At 34.8% G+C, this 18,898-nt stretch overlaps 1 protein-coding gene across 1 annotated transcript in view; it reads left to right on the top strand.

The window, feature by feature from the left end:
* The window catches only part of LOC103032444 (uncharacterized), a 177,507-nt gene extending 174,125 nt beyond the window's left edge, over positions 1-3,382 (top strand). The window contains exon 63 of the mRNA XM_049466410.1: positions 3,249-3,382. The gene's annotated coding sequence lies outside the window, so the exon portion shown is untranslated. The remainder of the gene's footprint in view (positions 1-3,248) is intronic.
* The last annotated feature ends 15,516 nt before the right edge of the window (positions 3,383-18,898 follow it).

Raw genomic sequence — 18,898 nt, 5'->3', positions numbered from 1 at the left:
GAGGGATCTTCCAACCATTCCTCTTTGCACAACTTCTCTAAATCACCACAGAGTCCTGTGTCTTCTCCTATGCACTATGGGTTGAGGTCTGGGGACTGAGATGGCCATGAAATGAGCTTGATTTTGTGCCTTGTGTACCCTTTGTGAGTAGATTTGGCCACATGTTTAGGGTCTTAATTAACTTGCGGAAAGTCCCAGTGACGACCTATCTTCAGCTTTCGGGCAGAGGCCACCAGATTCTGATTTAAAATGTCCTGATATTTTAAAGAGTTCATGATCCCATGTATCCTTACAAGGTTCCCAGGTCCTTTGGAGGAGAAACAGGCCCAAAGCATCACTGATCCTCCCCCATACTTAACAGTGGGCATGAGGTGTTTTTCTGCGTACTCATCCATAGTGTTACGCCAGACGCACCTAAAGTGTTTGTTAGCAAAACGCTCTATCTTGGGCTCATCTGACCAAAGCACACGTCACAGTTAAAATCCCAGTACCACTTCACAAACTCCACGTTTATGCTTATGATTATAACTCTGAAAAGGCTTTCTCCATGCTGCATGTCTTCCAAAAAGCTTGTTGGCATGTAGATAGTGCCTGATGGTGTTTGGGAGACCTTGTAACACCAACATGCTTCTATTTGATTCAGTTCTCTTACAGTGAGCTTTGGAGAACTTTTTACTTCTCTTAGCATCCTTCTCACTGTGCGCGGTGGCAACGTACACTTGCGTCCTCTTCCAGGCTTGTTTGTTACTGTTCCAGACAATTTAAACTTTTTGATGATTGCTCTGACTGTATTAAAGGGCATCTGCAGGGAAGTGTTTTCTTGTAGCCATTGCCTGATTTATTAAGGTCGACACTCATCTGCCTTACTTAAAAAGTGTGTTTTCTTGTCTTTCCCATGTTTAAGAGTGAGTAAGGGAAATATGCCTGTGTGTAACGCCATGTTTATACCCCAGGGAAACAGGAAGTGATGAGTTTAAAGGTATTAAAGGGATTAAAGGTTCCTAGATCCACATAATAAACTACAGTAGAAATTACAAATTGTTCAAATACATTTATTTCCAAGAAATTGTTAAGGGTGCTGATAATTGAGGAACATGTCATTTTATGAAAAATATTTATTTCTTTGTCAGGATATTTTTTTATTCACTTGAGGTTGATTTTTCTCTTTTTTGGAGTGATTATGCTTCTGCAATAAAAATGTCATTTATTTTAAGGCTTTTCACACATTTTATCTAGGGGTGCCAATAATTATGAAGGATGCTGTATGTACAGTATTTAAAGTGGCGCTTGAAAGTTTGCGAACCCCTGTTGCATATTTCTACATAAATATGACCTAAAACTTCATTTTTAAATTATCATCGATTTTCCTGAAAGTAAACAGAACCCAGTTAAACAAATGAGTAAAACATATTACCCTTGATTAATTTAATCAATTTAATTTATTAATTTATTGAAGAAAATTCCATATTACATATTTGTGAGTGACGAAATTATGTGAACCTTTGCTTTCAGTATTTGCTGGGACCCCATTTGCAGCAATACCTGCAATTAAAACTTTCCTGGTAAATGTTGATCAGTCCTCCACACCAGCTTGGAATTTTACCTCATTCCTTCATACAGAACAGCTTCAATTCTAGGGTGTTGGTGGGTTTCCTGATATTAACTACTCGCTTCAGGTCCTTCCACAACATTTTGATTGGATTAAGGTCAAGACTCCAAAACATTACAAACATTAACTTTATTCTTCTTGAACCGTTATTTGGCTCATGTTCTGTGTGCTTAGGGTGGTTGTCTTGCTGCATGATCCACCTTCTCTTCTTAAGATTTAGTTTATTTACAAGTGTCCTGACTTTGCCTTTTAGAATTCTCTGATAATAATTCAGAATTAATGGTTCCATCGATGATGGCAAGCCTAACTGCCCCAGATGCAGCAAAACAACCACAAACCATGATACAGCCACCACCATGTTTTACAGATGGGATTAGGTTCTGATGTTGGAATACAGTGTTTTCCTTTCTTCAGACATAAAACTTTATTTAAACCAGAAAGTTCTATTTTTGTCTCATCCTTTCACAAAACATTCATCCAATAGCATTGTGGCTTTTTCACATGATCTTTAGCAGACTTCAGAAGAGCAACAATGTTCTTTTTGTAGAGCAAAACTGAACCCATGCACACCATTGTCATTCAGTTTTCTGATGGCAGACTCATAACATTAGCCAATATAAGAAAGGCTGAGTTGATTTCAAAATTATCCTACGGTCCTTTGAAACTTCGCTGATGACACACTACACACCTTGCTCTTGGAGTGATCTTTGTTGGTCAATCACTCCTGGGGAGAGTAACAGCGGCTTTGAATTTCCTCCATTTGTACACAATCTGTCTGTCTGTGGATTGGTGGAGTTGATTTCGGAACCATTTCCAGTCTGAGGAGCATCAACAACTCATTTCTGAGATCCTCAGAAATCTTCTTTGTCTGTGCCATGATACACTTTCACGAACGTGTTTTCTGAAGAGCAGACTTGATCCCTGTTCTTTAAATAAAACATGGTGTCCACTCACACTTGATAGCCAATCTTAGAGGTTCACATACCTTTGCTACTCACAAATACCTAATATTGGATAATTTTCTGGGTTCTGTTTATCTACTTTTAGGATTTGTGAAAATCTGAAGATGTTATAGGTCATATTAATGCAGAACTATAAAACATTATAAGAAATGTTACTTATTTCTACATATAAATGTATGACCATTATTTGTGTTCCAAAACTTATTTGCAGATATTTTGAAGCTATTTCAAAATTGGGTTCAAATGAAGAAAAAGCACAATTGTGCCACCTATCTTCCAGACTGTAAACTTTTTTATTTTAAAGAGTAAATATGTTCACATACTAGTATTACAGCTCTTCATCACAGTAACTTTTTCTGTACAGCTAAAGAAAACAAGCTTTTATTTTATTTTTATTTTTCTATTTTTTCCCACTTTATAAATTCACATTGTACCACGCATGGCATTGGTTTAAAATTGGGTTTTAACATTTTATATTGCACTTGTGTCAAGCCAAACATCTGAGATTGTTAAAATTGAGTTTACTGTGGACACTTATGTTGTCATTTATGAACTTAATTTGTTTTTAGTTTACCGCTTTTGATATTTACACTGTATCACTATTCTCATGATTGTGGTAATAAAAAGAGGGAAAATCTTTTGTTCTAATAAAGTTTGCTCTGATGTTTCACTCACAGATTGAATAATTCTTCACTAGATACGCCTAGTGAATAATTACGCTAGAACAGCTGCTGAGAAAAAAAGGAACCAAAAACAAACAGTACAGTGAAAATCAGAAAAAGGACCGTAAGAGGAAGAGGAAGATGAAGCTCTGGATTAGAGGTCTGCGCGGGACTGTTTTTTTAAACCCGCTCCCGCCCGCTCCCGCGTCTTTTTGTCCCGCTCCCGCCCGCTCCCGCAAAAAAATCACTTCTTTTAATCCCGCTCCCGCCCGCCACATACACATTCCCGCCGCTCCCGTCCCGCAGTCCTAATATGAATTGAATTAATTACATTTAGTGCTTCAAATTTACATATGTATTTATTAAAACAGCAATTCAGTTCACAGTCCAAACACATGCCATCAGGTGCATCAAGAATCCTAGAAGTGGATTAGAAGTGGATCTATATTATATAAAATAATAAATGTAAAAATATATAAAATTAAATTCAATTAGTTTAATTAATATTTGTATTATTATTATTAATAATAATAATAATAATAATAACAATAATAATAATAACAATAACAATGTTATTGTTATTGTTATTATTATTATTGTTATTATTATTATTATTATTATTATTATTATTTTGCACCAGTATAGTAAATGTCGTCCTTTAAATTACACACCCCCCTCCCCCCCCCCCCCCCTCCTCTGCACACGCCTGCTGGAGATGCTGAAAATGTGTGTGTGTGTGTCCATCCTCCGAGAGATTTTTCTTGTGTTTTTTTGTTGCTTGCATGGGAATCATAGCGTGATTATTATAATTTTCTTAACTATTTATCAATTTGCGGGAGCGGGACCACATGTTAATGTGGTCCCGCTCCCGCATGGCCTGTATTGATTAAATTACCGCTCCCGCCAATAACAATTCAGTTTTGTCCCGCGCCGCAACATATTCTGACGGGTCCCGCGGGTCCCGCGGGACTCCCGCGGGAGTGCAGACCTCTACTCTGGATGACCAGGACTACCAATAACCAATGGCCAAAATACTGAGGAAAAGGATGGAGGTTTATTCAGAAGACCAGAACACAACAGAGTGTGTTTGGAGGAGAGGGTTATGTTTAATCAATGTAAATAACAAAAAAAATTACAATTAGAAGGAATATGTCCAGAGATGTAAGAACAAATTACTACTAGCTAAATTATTTTTAGTTTCCATAACATTAGTCTGAGAGCGGAACACAGCAGTGCAGTTTTGTTTATTGATATTTCTACTAGTATTTTTTTCTACTAGATATTTTTTTTAAGCAATACTTCTTAAAGCAAGATAATTGTCTATGTTTATTGCCATGATATACACAAATGCCACACTGTAATGTCTGTTCTATTTCATCTGACTATTTTCAATGCAGCAACATATATAGACATATAGATTAAATATGTGGGGAAAAAAGGGTGCCACCAGCAATGTAAGGATAGGGTATACAGTGTAAAATAAGGTACAAAAATGTTAAATATGTATTCATTTACCAACAGTAAAAAAAAAAATTGGTTGCTATTAAAATGTCCATTATTTTACTGGATGCTGTTGATTTCTCCTTGTTTATTAGATTTCTCCTTATTACTGTAAAGCACTAAAATTATTTTTGTGTTTTATATCCTCTCTCTTTTATCCTCCTCAAACTGTTGCTTTGTTGTTATAAAATGGGAGAACGCACACCTAAATTAATACATATATTTATATTAATACATACCACCATTTAAATATTAAGTAATCCATGTAGGGTTAAAATATATTTAATGAATTGTTTTGATAAAATATAATTTCCTCTCATATAAATAATATGCAGTTTAATGCTATAATATTAGAGGAAGTTCTACTTTTATTCACTGCGAGATCTGCTGTAGTTTTGCTGTAGGTGGAGACTGTCCAACTTCATTTCTCTCCACCCCAACCCCGAACGGCACCAGGTGTTCTGTTGAGTTTTGCTACCAATCGATAGGCGCTTCTTTACGACACTTTGCATGCGCCGAGCAACATTTTTTTAAATATGTTTCATGTTTTTCCTTAAGTTTTTATTGGGAGCATTAAATATCGTGCTTGCAGGTTAAAAACACTGTAAATAGCAGTTAAAAATAATAATAAACTATAAACTTCTAATCATGCATATGACCTTAACTTTATAAACTTTACCTAATACAGTGATTTAGCCTTTCCACATATCCTAGGCTTCTGCTGAGAGTATTTTCTAATAAGGTTTCTAATATGGTGCTTTTTTTGTGTATTTTTAACTTTTAAAAAATTAAATACTAAACTCGGCAGAACACTAAACAGGACAGAATGTGCTTTGCTATAAACATTAGTTCGGGGTTCCGTTCTCCTTCACAGATTCAGTTCAGAGTGGTTTTCTCTGAGTTTAAATAGTTGTTTGCACAGGCGCCGGGTGTTCTGTCGAGTTATGCTACCATCCATACGCGCTTCCTAAAGGCACTGCGCATGTGCTGATCTACAATTTTTAATTGCTTCTCATGTTTTTTTATAATAAATCTTTTTTTTTTCATTAAACACCCTGAACTCACTGTCATTGCACAAAAATGTAAATAGATATTTACAATAATAAATTTAATAATTATTATTATTACAAAAAAAAGACAAAAGGAGTCTGTAATGACTTCTCATTGCCATAACTTTACCACGATACAGTGATTTTGCTATCCAAATATACTAGTGGTACATCTACTGGGACCTCTACTGGGAAAATGCTCTATGGTGCTTCAATTGTATTTTACAGTTAAATATACACTAGGGTAGGATGGTTCGACAGGTAGCACAATTCGACAGAACACTGGGCATTGTGCTTGATTACTCTGTGGTTCTCATTACACTCATTACTTTTACAGAAAGACTCAGAGCAGAATAAACTTTGAATATGTGTGGTCAGCTGGGTGAGAAAGTAAATCAGAAGCAGAACATTGAGACTAAACCAGTGAAGGAAAGCAGGCGAGTAACCCACATGTCCACAAAATGATAACTGTTCTTAATCTAAAGTTAGGGTAAATTTATCAGCTTCTTCTACACATCAGAACATTTTCAATGATGTAATATCAGGAGTCAAGAGGAGCTAAATGAGTGAAGGTAAGAATATGAATCATAAAAAAGTGTTATGCAGTATATTGGCAGATTTATTTAAATGTTAAAAAATATCAGAATTAGCAGAATACAAATACACATTTGACAATAAAATTGACTGATTATGCTGAACATAAAAAATAAGTGACCACTTCAAAATGATCAGTTTATCAGATTTTACTATTTACGGGTATATGTTTTAGTAAAATTAACAATGTTGTTTTATTCTATAAATAACTGAGAACATTTCAGTTATTTCAGAAATGGCCAAAATAATGAAAAGACGTTCATGTTCATTTAGAAACAACAACAGTACTAATGTGTGTAATCCTCAAGAAGAGTACAGAAACAATACTCATTTTCTGGAATTAAATGCTTTTTGTTTTTTTTTTTGCTTGGAATTTGGAAGATATGTTGTTTGGTAGAAACTGATTATTTTAAAGTGGTATAATTTATTTCTGGAACTGTATAATAATTATACTACTGCGTTTGTATAGTAATTATGCTATATTTTGGCACACTGCTATTAGAAGGATTTAGCCCCAAGAGAGTGAGAGCATTAAGTGTCAGGTACTCCAACTCATACCAAAAGCACTGAATGGAGCTTCATCATCTCTCCACAGAAGAGGTGCATCAATTATCTGAGATAAGAATTTATTACTGGACTGCAAACTGTACCACCTGGACAGATGCCAACTGCATATACCAACTACTATAAAATACATTTTCACTCAAACCTCCCCTGGAACGCTGTTAAAGTTCTTATTGTCCACTGGATTAAAAAACTGCGGTCAAGCCAGCCCCCACTTCAAAACGCTTGGTCAAACTAGCCCCCACGCTGTTTCTTAGAGCGCGCATACACTGAACATTTCGGCAAGCGTGAGAAGAAACACATTTCAAAATAAAAGTCCCCCCCTTAATATCACAACATTATGCTGTGGAGTGGTATTAAAAGGAATCCACATGATATCACATGTTATGTCTGATATCACATGTCAATTTCATGTAGTCCTGGTAGTACACAAAATAAAAGCCCTGTAAATTATAACAATTATGTTAATTAAATAATAATACTAATAATACTACTACTAATAATAATACTTGTATGTGTCACTCACTTAATAGCAGGGCATTATAATGTGTCATTTCAAAATAAAGGCCCTTTAAATTATAACATTTATGTAATTTTACACAATGTTTAGACTGTTATTAAAAACAATCTGTTTGATATCACAGTTCAATTTCATATAGTCCTGATAGTACACTACTTGTATGTGTCACTCACTTAAAATCAGAACATTTTGATGTGTCATTTCAAAATAAAGGCCCTTTAAATTATAAAAATATTTTATTTCAACACAATGTTTAGACTGTTATTAAAAGGAATCTGTCTGATATCACAGGTCAATTTCATATAGTCCTGATAGTACACTACTTGTATGTTTCACTCAATTACTATCAGAACATTTTGATGTGTCATTTCAAAATAAAGGCCCTTTAAATTGTAACATTTATGTAATTTTACACAATGTTTAGACTGTTCTTAAAATAAATCTGTCTGATATCACAGTTGAATTTCATATAGTCCTGATAGTACACTACTTGTATGTTTCACTCACTTAATACCAAAAAATTTTATGTGTTATGTCAAAATAAGGGCCATTTAAATTATAACAATATTTTATTTCAACACAATGTTTAGACTCAATTACTATCAGAACATTTTGATGTGTCATTTCAAAATAAAGGCCCTTTAAATTGTAACATTTATGTAATTTTACACAATGTTTAGACTGTTCTTAAAAGGAATCTGTCTGATATCACAGGTCAATTTCATATAGTCCTGATAGTACACTACTTGTATGTTTCACTCACTTAATATCAGAACATTTTGATGTGTCATTTCAAAATAAAGGCCCTTTAAATTATGAAATGAAATATGAAATTGACCTGTGATATCACACAGATTCATTTTAATAACAGTCAAAACTTGTGTTAAAATAAAAATATTTATTTTGAAATGACACATCAAAATGTTCTGATATTAAGTGAGTGACACATACAAGTAGTGTACTATCAGGACTATATGAAATTGACCTGTGATATCAGACAGATTTCTTTTAATAACTGTCTAAACCTAGTGGTAAAATAAAAGATTGTTATAATTTAAAGGGCCCATATTTTGAAATGACACATTAAAATGTTCTGATATTAAGTGAGTGACACATACAAGTGGTGTACTATCAGGACTATATGAAATTGAACTGTGATATCAAACAGATTGTTTTTAATAACAGTCTAAACATTGTGTAAAATTACATAAATGTTATAATTTAAAGGGCCTTTATTTTGAAATGACACATCAAAATGTTCTGATATTAAGTGAGTGAAACATACAAGTAGTGTACTATCAGGACTATATGAAATTGAACTGTGATATCAGACAGATTTATTTTAATAACAGTCTAGACATTGTGTTGAAATAAAATATTGTTATAATTTAAAGGGCCTTTATTTTGAAATGACACATCAAAATGTTCTGATTTTAAGTGAGTGACACATACATGTGGTGTACTATCAGGACTATATGAAATTGAACTGTGATATCACACAGATTTCTTTTAATAACAGTCTAAACATTGTGTAAAATTACATACGCATACGCGCATCTAAATTTAAAGCGTGGATGACTTGACTAGGAATTTCCAAAGCGCGGATAGCTTGACTCCGGTCCGAGCCTGAGCCCGAGCCCGTGAACGTTCTGCCCGAGCCCGACTAGACCCCATAAACTGTCTGTTTTCGGGCTGTTTGAATGAGCGAAATCTGTTTAGTTAGTTTTAACAGGGTTGCCAACTTTTCCAAAAACCTTGGAGTGAGATTTCAGCAGGTAGGTTTACGACACGCATCTCAGAAGTTGTTCCACAGTACAGATATATATATCTGTGTAGAAATGATCTAAATACATGTATACATTTTATGAACATGCAATAGTGCAGAGTGTGGGGCCTTCCTCTAGAAAATTTAGCATTTCTTAAATGCAATTTCTTCTGTTTTAGTCAATTTTAGGGTGACTAGTTAGACATGGCAAATCCTAAATCCCCATCTCATTCATAGCCTATATCCTCAGCTGCCCTTCAAAAGACAATGTTGTTTAACAGAGAACGCGCACGCACCGTCTTAATAAGCGCCCAAAATGGAAAAGCCAGGCAGACACTGTGTGATTTTAGCCCGATTTTAAGCCCGGTTAATGATTGGTCCAAATTTTAGCTTCATCGTGCGTCGTTTGTCTTGCAGTGTGAGAGGGGAAGCGATGTCCAGTTAACTGCCCAAACGAGCTGCTAATGCGAATTCAATAATAACAGAAAAATAAATATTAAACTGGAAAATCACCTAAACTGAACAAAATCAAAATATTAACAAAAATATAATCTAACGAATTTCAAAAGATAAAAACGAAATAGTCAACACAACATTAAAAAATAAATAAACTAATATTATAGAAAAATATATATACGCTAATGCTAAACTGCGTCTTTGTGACGAAACCAAACAAATAAATAAAACCAAAGAAATTGAGCACTGCGCAGGCCAGAGCTGCTTGAAAATAACATTCTAAGTTGTGCAACTTTTTTAAATCACAGTTTGATGTGTTACTTTTCTATATTTTGATTATCACACCATAGCTTTATATAAAATAAAAATAGCATTAGCACGCCATGGACCATTTGTTTTAGCCCGAGCCATTTTTTTTTTTTTTCAGAAAATCTAAACTCTACTCAGAATGGCTGGCTAGCTAGTCAGCTTTGACTGTAATGCCTCCATCTTGTTAGTTAGCTATTCGGCTTTGACAACAAGGTTGTGGTCCAGGAAAGAATAAAGTAGTGAACTACAGATTATGAATTAATCCTACTTCGTTATTCAGACATGCAAACTATATCGGGAAGAGCTGAACCCCCGCCTCCCCTCTGGCTTTTAACAGTCAGTTCTGTGTGTGTTCCTGGACAGTGTTAGCAACTTTCCTTGTCGCAGTGCAGGTAGGCAACCAACTAGCTGCTAAATTGCTAACTGGTTTAGCATGGGAGCTGTTAACGGCCGTCTACCTCTGTCTGAACAACACACATTCGCTTTGGTTTCTCAAACTAGCATCTCAAAATGTATTCATCACAACCAATTCCTCTCTGGTGGCGTCTATTATGTAGTTATTGTTCGACTATATTGACAAAACGTTGAAGTTGACCTTACCTTACTGATTTCGCGGCTTCTCAGTGAAGGGGAAAATTCTGTCCTTCCTCAGACTGAACTGGCAGTGCTGGAATCAGAGAAAGTAGAATAGATGAGAAGGCTCACTCTGATTGGTGCCCATGACCTAATGAAAAGTTGTTTCCAGCAAACCAACAGTCAGAGAGGGATTAAACACTCTGCTGTGGTCCAATGATGAGTTTAAAGCATTCGGAAGTTAGAGAAGGAGTGTGAAAAAAATCAACACAGAAAGAAAAAATGATCTAGACTGAGATTTCTTTGTTAAGCGTGAGAGTCTGAAAGAGTTAAGCAGCCTTAAGTGCAAAATATATGTAACACTGCTGCTTAAATAGCCAATAGAGCATCATGTATGAACATGAAACACACATCATCTCAGAGAGCTTATCAGAGAGATTTATCAGTTCATCCTCCCGCTTGGGGTGTTCTGGTGTATGAGCTACTCACATGGAAAGGTGCTTCTCGGATAGACTTATAGCTATGTGGAGTTTATTCCTCATACAGTATCTCCTGTTTCACAACAAAACATGTGCTTTATCTCCCTTGTGCTCATATTCTAATTTCATACAGAAATCTGCAGCTTTCTCAGTGTTTTCTGTCCTTGTTTTGTGGCTAGTGCAAGCCCTGTAAACAATAAGTAAAGTCATGCACCATGAGGTGCCGAAATCCGACTCCCCTTCAGGATTTCAGCACAACACCGCCCACTGTAAAACTGCTTGAGTGGAAACATTGCTTATAAATAAATAAACAAGCACGAAAACGGAGGGTATTCAATCTATAATTTTGGTTAAGTTTTTAGTTTCGTTTTATAAACACACAGTACAGTTGCAGTTAGTTACCGTTTTTCTTTTAATTACTGTTTTTATTAGTTTCAGTTAACGAAAATGTTTCCGTAACAATTGCATTATCCAGTGCAGTAAAATTTTATATAAATAGTATATATAAGAGTATTGCAAAAAAAAAAAAAACAAAACACAACTACCAGGGAAAAATGTCTACTTCAGCATTGTTTTACATGCTCACTCAAAATGAAAATGTAAATACATATTATCAATCAATCATTTACAGTGTTAAATGTATTTAAAACATTAGATAAGAAATTAGAAATGGAAAATGAATAAATAATAATGCTAACACTTTACTTGGATGGTCTATTTGATGATGCTCAACTGACATTCAACTAACATTTAACTGCATGTCTATTAAATGCAATTGAACTGAAAGGTAAAAGTAAATGATTCTCTATTGAATGTAACCCAACATCCAATTCTAACCCAAACCCAAATCTTGACATTTTAGTATTGGGTTTAGAGTTAGATTTAAAGTTTAGGTTAGGGTTAGGGTTAGGGTTAGTTGTAGGGTTCGATTTTAGGGTTGATTAAGGGTTAAGTTTAGGGCTAGGTATATGGTTATGTTCTATTTTGAATAATTTACTTTCAACATATGGTTAAGTTGCAGTTAATAGACACTCAGTTGAATGTTAGCTGAATGTCAGTTGAGCATCAACGATGCCATTAAATGGACCATCCAAGTAAAGTGTTACCAAAAACAATAAATTAAAGAAACATTTTAAATAAAGACATTTACACATAAAACTAAAGAATTTAGAACATTTACAATTAGTAAAAAACTATAATAATAAAAGTAAATGATAAAACAAAATAAGAGTGATTAGAAATGGCAAAATTTGTAATAAACTAAGATCATAAGAACAAAAGAAAAAAAAAAGAAAATAAAGAACAATAAAAATTAAAATAATAAGAGAAAGGATAAGCTCAGTTAAAACAGTCACAGGCATTCTGATGGTGATTAGAAACTAAAAGCAAAACTAAAGGAATCCGAGCTTTTGTCTGCCGCGAGTTTGTTAATATGGGATTTAAAAAAAAGTTTTTTTCCAGCCAGATGCCGAGCTATTTTTATTTGCTGACTCGTTCAATTGTGGATCCTGTCAGAACAGTTATGAAATTTAAAACGCTATTTAAAAATCTGGAAAACAGCATATATTTGGTTTTATTAGCATTTTAAAAAAACTTGAGTTCATAGAGAGTTACTAGAACTAGCGAATACTTTTTTTAATCTAGAAGCTAGTAGAATTGCAGATGTAAAAGACAATTTAATTTTGGCTATTAATATATATTAATGGACTCACTCAGTCCTCATTAAAACAGGGTTAGAGACAGATTATAAACCTATTCACAAGCACTGCACTCTTCCACTCATAGAGCTGAAGGACTGGTACCGTGCATGAAAGAATAACAGGATTAAAGTGAAAATGAATCCAGACACAACGTTTCTCCACCAGTAAGTCACTTCCATTTTCTCCTGCAGAATCTGCAGCTACTGAATGCAACTTTCTCCTCAGTTAATGCAGCAATCCACTACCTGTGTTCACAGACTACATTTACATTACAAACCTTATTAACCAATTCCGTTTTTGCTCAGATCAGATTTTGCTCTCTTGATGGGTCACAATAATAAATGTATCTGATCTGCAGCTTTCTGTAATGAGAATTAATCTGGTCCTAAAACAGCACAACATGTTCTCTTTAACATCCAAATTTTGCCCAACATCAGAGTTTGTCAGGAATCCAATTAACGCGTTTACATTAACTTGGAAAAAACAAATAATGGCGGAAAAAATGTGTGAATAAGGTGTAACATCAATATCATGTAAAGTCCAGACTTCATGCTGCTTTTTTTTAAACATATTGAGAGGCAATATGAGTATACTGTGCTGTAGAGGTTTCAGCATCTTCTGAAATTGTTTTGTCGCCCTCTTGCGGGTGTTTTTGTAAACACAGCCTTTTTTCACAAATGAGAAGACTGAGAAATCGAAGAATAAGTGTAATTAATATAATTAATTCATCTGCTTTGTGCTGTTTGCATGATTACTTGAATAAAGTATAAAATATAAGTGCAATAATTCAAACTGAAAATATTTGAGTTTTTATTTTATAAAAAGTTTAATCATATAATCATATAAATATGATTAATTGCGGATATATAAGATAATCAAGGTTAGATTAACACAATGGGAATGAGATTTGTATTTAAATGTTTTTGTTTAATTGTATTTTTTTTTTTTGAACTGTGTTAAAGTATCAGTTGAATTTAAAATAGGTCACAACATCAAAGTAAATATGAAAATGGAAAAGGGAATAAGTATCCTTAAAGTTCAGATTGTTAAATCTTATTACGTGTGTAGTTCAGTTTCACATTTTGCCAGTTACTGACCTGACACAGTTTATGTAAAAAAAAATGTATTATTTGAAATGATCTAATAGGAGCAAGATTATATTAGGTACAGATTCTATGTGACCTAACTAATATCCACCTACTAACAAACAGACCAGGCAAGGACACAAGCAATGGGACTTGCAGGAAGCAGGTCATAAATACACTTCCCAAACACTGAGAATATAGATCACAATAATCAGCGCTCCAGTTGTGAAACTTACAAAAGCACTAATATTGAGTCTAATTAAAATGTATTGACTCCACTGCTGTGCCGGAGCGCAGAGGCACCTGGTGAAATTAAGCCTTAAGTGATTAGCAGTGCTATAAAAACTGCATATATTAAAACAAGCGGATTAACTAAACAGGAGAGAGGATTGGGGGCTTTGTTATAACCCCCCCCCCCCCTTCAAAAAAATAAATAAAAAGAACACACCAGGGAATTGAACTCAGGCCGCTGTAATCACAGGTTAACCACATGTTACACTGGTTGTAGTAATATTTTTTTATATTAATGATGTAAATAAGATTATTGCAAAAAAAAAGCACATTTAATTCTTAGAGGGGTGAGACACCTTTATTTTAATGTAGCTTTAATGTAGGTTATGTCTTTCTTTCATTAATTTTCTTAATGACTTTAGGGTTAGCTAGCAAGTAGCAATTCATTAGTGAACACCAATATCAAAGGTAATAAACGAAAAAAAGATTGAATCACAAAGAACTCGAACCCAGCCCGCAGCTCATAATATTTAATATTACTTTGTTTGTCTGCTATATGATCATGTACTTAACTGAAATTACTGATCCATACAACCAATGATCAATAAAAGAAAATCATGAAAATGATCAGGGGTACCCACAGCTTTTCAAACCATTGTAACAGGAGGATTACTGAAATAAATTAGCCTAATTTACATAAAAATGAGTATGTATGTCTTGTATGTTCTTCTTATTGACAATTCCAGGTTTTCACAATAAGTGTCAATATAATCTTCATTATACCACAGTTCTTTCCGACCCTGCAATGTGATTGGCTGAGAGGCGTTATTATTATTATTATTTTTATTATTTATAAGCGCCTTTCACACCACTCAGACAGTTTATAAAATATTAAATAAAAAGGACACAGAACAAACAAAGAACAAAACACAGGAGACAAAAGAGTGGAAAATTACAGATTATAGGCTAGTTCAAACAGACGAGTTTTGAGTCTCGATTTAAAAAGAGGAAGAGAATTGATATTACTGATATCGGGAGGCAGGTAGTTCCAGAGTTTGGGACCAGAGTTTGAAAGCTCTGCTCCCTATGGTACTCAGACGAGCAGAGAGCACAATGAGATGAGTGGAAGAAAAGGATCTGAGCAAGGGGGAAGAAGATGTAATATTGAGAAGATTTGACAGATATGGGGGGGGGGCAAGATTATGGATGGCTTTTAATGTATAAAGAATAATTTTGAAATTAGTTCTAGATTTAAAAGGAAGCCAAGGGAAGTTGTTGAAGGACAGGTGAAATGTGATGAAAATAAGGAGTTTGAGAAATAATGCGAGCAGCTGAATCTACTGGAGGGATTTACTGAAGGCCAAAAAGGAGAGAATTACAGTAGTCAATACGGGCAGTAACAAGACTATGCACTAGTATAGAGGCAGTGTGTGGGTAAGGGAGGGGCCTTTAGATTAAAATATGCAGACCGGGTTATATTACTGATGTGAGAGTGAAAGGATAGAGAGCTATCTAGGATGACACCCAGACTCTTAACCTGAGGTGAGGGGGAGACTAGGGAGCAGTCAATTGGGATGGAGAAACTGTCAATTTTAGATTTTGATCCAGAGAGCAACATTTCAGTTTTATCACTATTAAGTTTTAGGAAGTTAGAGGTGAACCAGGTTTTTTATTTCAGATAGACAGTTTGAGGGATGAAGGTGGGAACAAAGTACTTGGTTTACTAGATAGGTAGAGCTGGGTATCATCTACATAGCAGTGGAAATCCGTCGGAAATGTGCGAAATATATTGCAGAGAAGGTAAATGATGAAAAGGAGGGGCCCTAGCACAGAACCCTGGGGCACACCAGATAGAACAGGGGAAGACTGAGATCTGAAGGATTTGAGTCAAATAAACTGAGTTCGGCCTGAGAGTTATGAACGGAACCAGTCAAGTGTGATGTAGTTAATGCCTATGGAAGAAAGTCCATTAAGAAGGATAGTGCGGGAGGCTGCACTCAGATCAAGCAGAATGAGAATTTAAAATAAGACAGAATCCGCAGCCATTAGAAGGCCATTAGTGATTTTAATAAGAGCAGTTTCTGTGCTGTGGAGGGGGTGAAAACCAGGGTGGAATTGTTCATAGAGGCAATTTTGGGATAAATAGGTAGGAGTTGAGTGGTAGCAAGTATTTTGGAGATAAAGGGGAAGTTAGAAATTGGGCGGAGGTTATTAAAATTATTGGGATCTGAGCCAGTTTTTTTCAGAATAGGTGTGATGGCTGCTGTTTTGAAGAGTGTAGGAACAAATCCACCAATAAGTGAGGAATGAATGATTGCAGTTATGAGGGGGAGCAGAGAGGAAAGACAGGATTTAACTAGAACTGTAGGGAGAGGATCAAGCTGATGTGTAGAAGGCTTCGATTTGATACTAAGATTTAAAATAACAGATGTATCTGGAAGTTGAAAACAAGAGAGATACTGACTGTGTGAAGAAGGTACAGAGAAAGAGAGAGGGAAGATTGGGACGGATGTTCTGGTGGATTTCACAATTCTTTTCACTACAGAACATCGTTAGAGAATTACAGATGTCAGTTGAATAAAAGTGGGAGGGGAGGGAGACTGTGGGTTGGAGAAATTTGTTAACTAGGGAAAATGGTATTTTATTGTTTCCTTTATTAGAACTGATTGGACCAGAGTAGTATAAGCGATTATTACTAATGATTAGTATAACTATCATCCACCAATATCAGGTTAAGATAAAATAAAAGCTTTATATTTTCCAGTAATTATAGGGTATTTTAAGCTGAAGGTAAAGTGGACTCTTTTAATTCCGCAGGTCTGGCCGCTGGGAGGCGCCGAAGTAAACAAAACACGTTGAGTATTTATAACCAAACTGATTGCATTTTCTCGTCCTCTTTAACTCAAAATCTTTTAATAATGGAACTGTGGTAAAATCGCAATAATACACTCGAGGTTCGTGCTTAAATGTGTAATATTGGGACTGCTGTGCTGATCTTGGGCACTCGGCCACAGTGCCAATATTACACGTTATATGCACTCCCTCTGTGTATTATTGCTTAATTAAAGCTAATTAGTGGATCCTTTGTTCAAGTTTTACACTGTTAGTTTCCTCACTTCGTTTGAGAAGCCACAGCAGATACTTATACCTTAAAATTCTAGGCCCACTACCATAATTCATCTTTCCCAAATGATAGAAGTTGCCCATTGCTTTATATTAAAGTGAAAACTTATTAGTAGCTAAAAAAATTATCTTTGTTATTGAATAATGTGTGTGAAAAGTGACAAAAAATACACAAAAGCATAGAGTCAAGGTGTTCAACTCAATTAGACACTTAATTTCAATAAATATAGATTAACAGGGTGCTACTGTTTGCTGTTAACAGAACCAGAATAAAGATCATTGGCACAACTTTAATTTACAGAGATTTGTTTCAATCTTATGAAAACTGAATAGATGAACATGTTTAAATTCCTTTGTCTGATCACACTAAAGCCTTTGAAAGTGACACTGAACCAGGAGACTTACTTGATGAGAAATACTGAACTTTGTATAGCAGTTCGTGTAGCTGAGGTGAGAAACTGTTATAGATTTATTTTATTTATGTGTGTGTGTGTCATATTATTTACATTTGTGGAAACATTTCTTACTGTACAATGACTTGTCACAAACATAAAAAAACAAAAACAAACAAAAAAACTTTTCAGAAAGTCAGAAAAGACCCTCCTCCTGTTAAACATTAGCAACTTGTCACCATCATGAACAGTTAACTGTTAACTAAAAAAAACAAACAGCCATACTTAAACCATTTAACCATAACATTAAACCCACTGACAGGACGAGAAGTGCATGTATGGTAAGAACAATTTTGTATTTATTAAGATTTATTAAGATGAACATTAAAAGCATCACTGATTGTTTTGTGGTTTCATGGCACACTGTGGAAAGTGCAAAGTTTGACATTACACACACATACAAACAGTATTTGTAAACATTATAAAAAAAATGATATGGTGTAGCCTTCAAAATAATAAAGTACATCTACATGATAAAACCCTGACAAGCTGTACAAAATGAGTATATTTTTTGTACACTGTATTAGTCAAAAGTCTTTTTTTAGGTTTTGTTGACATTTAAACACTTCATGTCCAACTTTAAGTCTGGTGAATGACTTCAAGTAGTGAGCAGTAAACTGCCAGAGCTTTTGAGGAAATTAATTTTGAGGGAAAAATAGTTAAAATAAAACATAAATCTGGGTTATTAATTATGTAAAATAAATAAGTGGTAGTAAAGAAGTCACTGCTGAAATGGTAAAATAAGTAATGCAGCCAATGCAGTAAAAGTTAAGTTCATAAATTCTGCTTAATGCACTAGTTCTGTGCATTTATGAGAACAGACACAGGCAAGCTTCAGAGGAGGAGCATCTTCTAGAAAGTAACGCAGGCGGGAAGAAAGAGAAAGTAAAATCCGGAGCAGAACCGCTGCGCATGAACCGTTATACTTTTCTCTCAGCGATTAAGCAAAAAAAAAAAAAAGTTCTATTATTTTACAACGAAGTTAAACAGATCGGCTTGTCGCGCTGCAGAACCAGCAGAAGAACGGTAAGAATAATGATCTCATTTATAATAAGAGTGCTTAAAGAGTTTATTAGCTGAACGAGGAACGAGTTCATCTCATGAACACGCGCCAGAAACAATACGGAAGCGCAATAACGACAGATTTATTTATTTTCTTTATTAATAGACAGATTTGTTTTCAGATTTATATATTCTCTTTTTTTGTGTGGCGGGGGTGGGGGGGGGGGCGCGGAGGAGTTTTTTTTCTTTTTAAATCATTGTTA

Source organism: Astyanax mexicanus, chromosome 17, assembly GCF_023375975.1.
Source record: "Astyanax mexicanus isolate ESR-SI-001 chromosome 17, AstMex3_surface, whole genome shotgun sequence".
NCBI lineage: Eukaryota > Metazoa > Chordata > Actinopteri > Characiformes > Acestrorhamphidae > Astyanax > Astyanax mexicanus.
The sequence above is the reverse complement of the archived record's forward strand: the minus strand, read 5'-3'. Positions and strand labels throughout refer to the sequence as shown.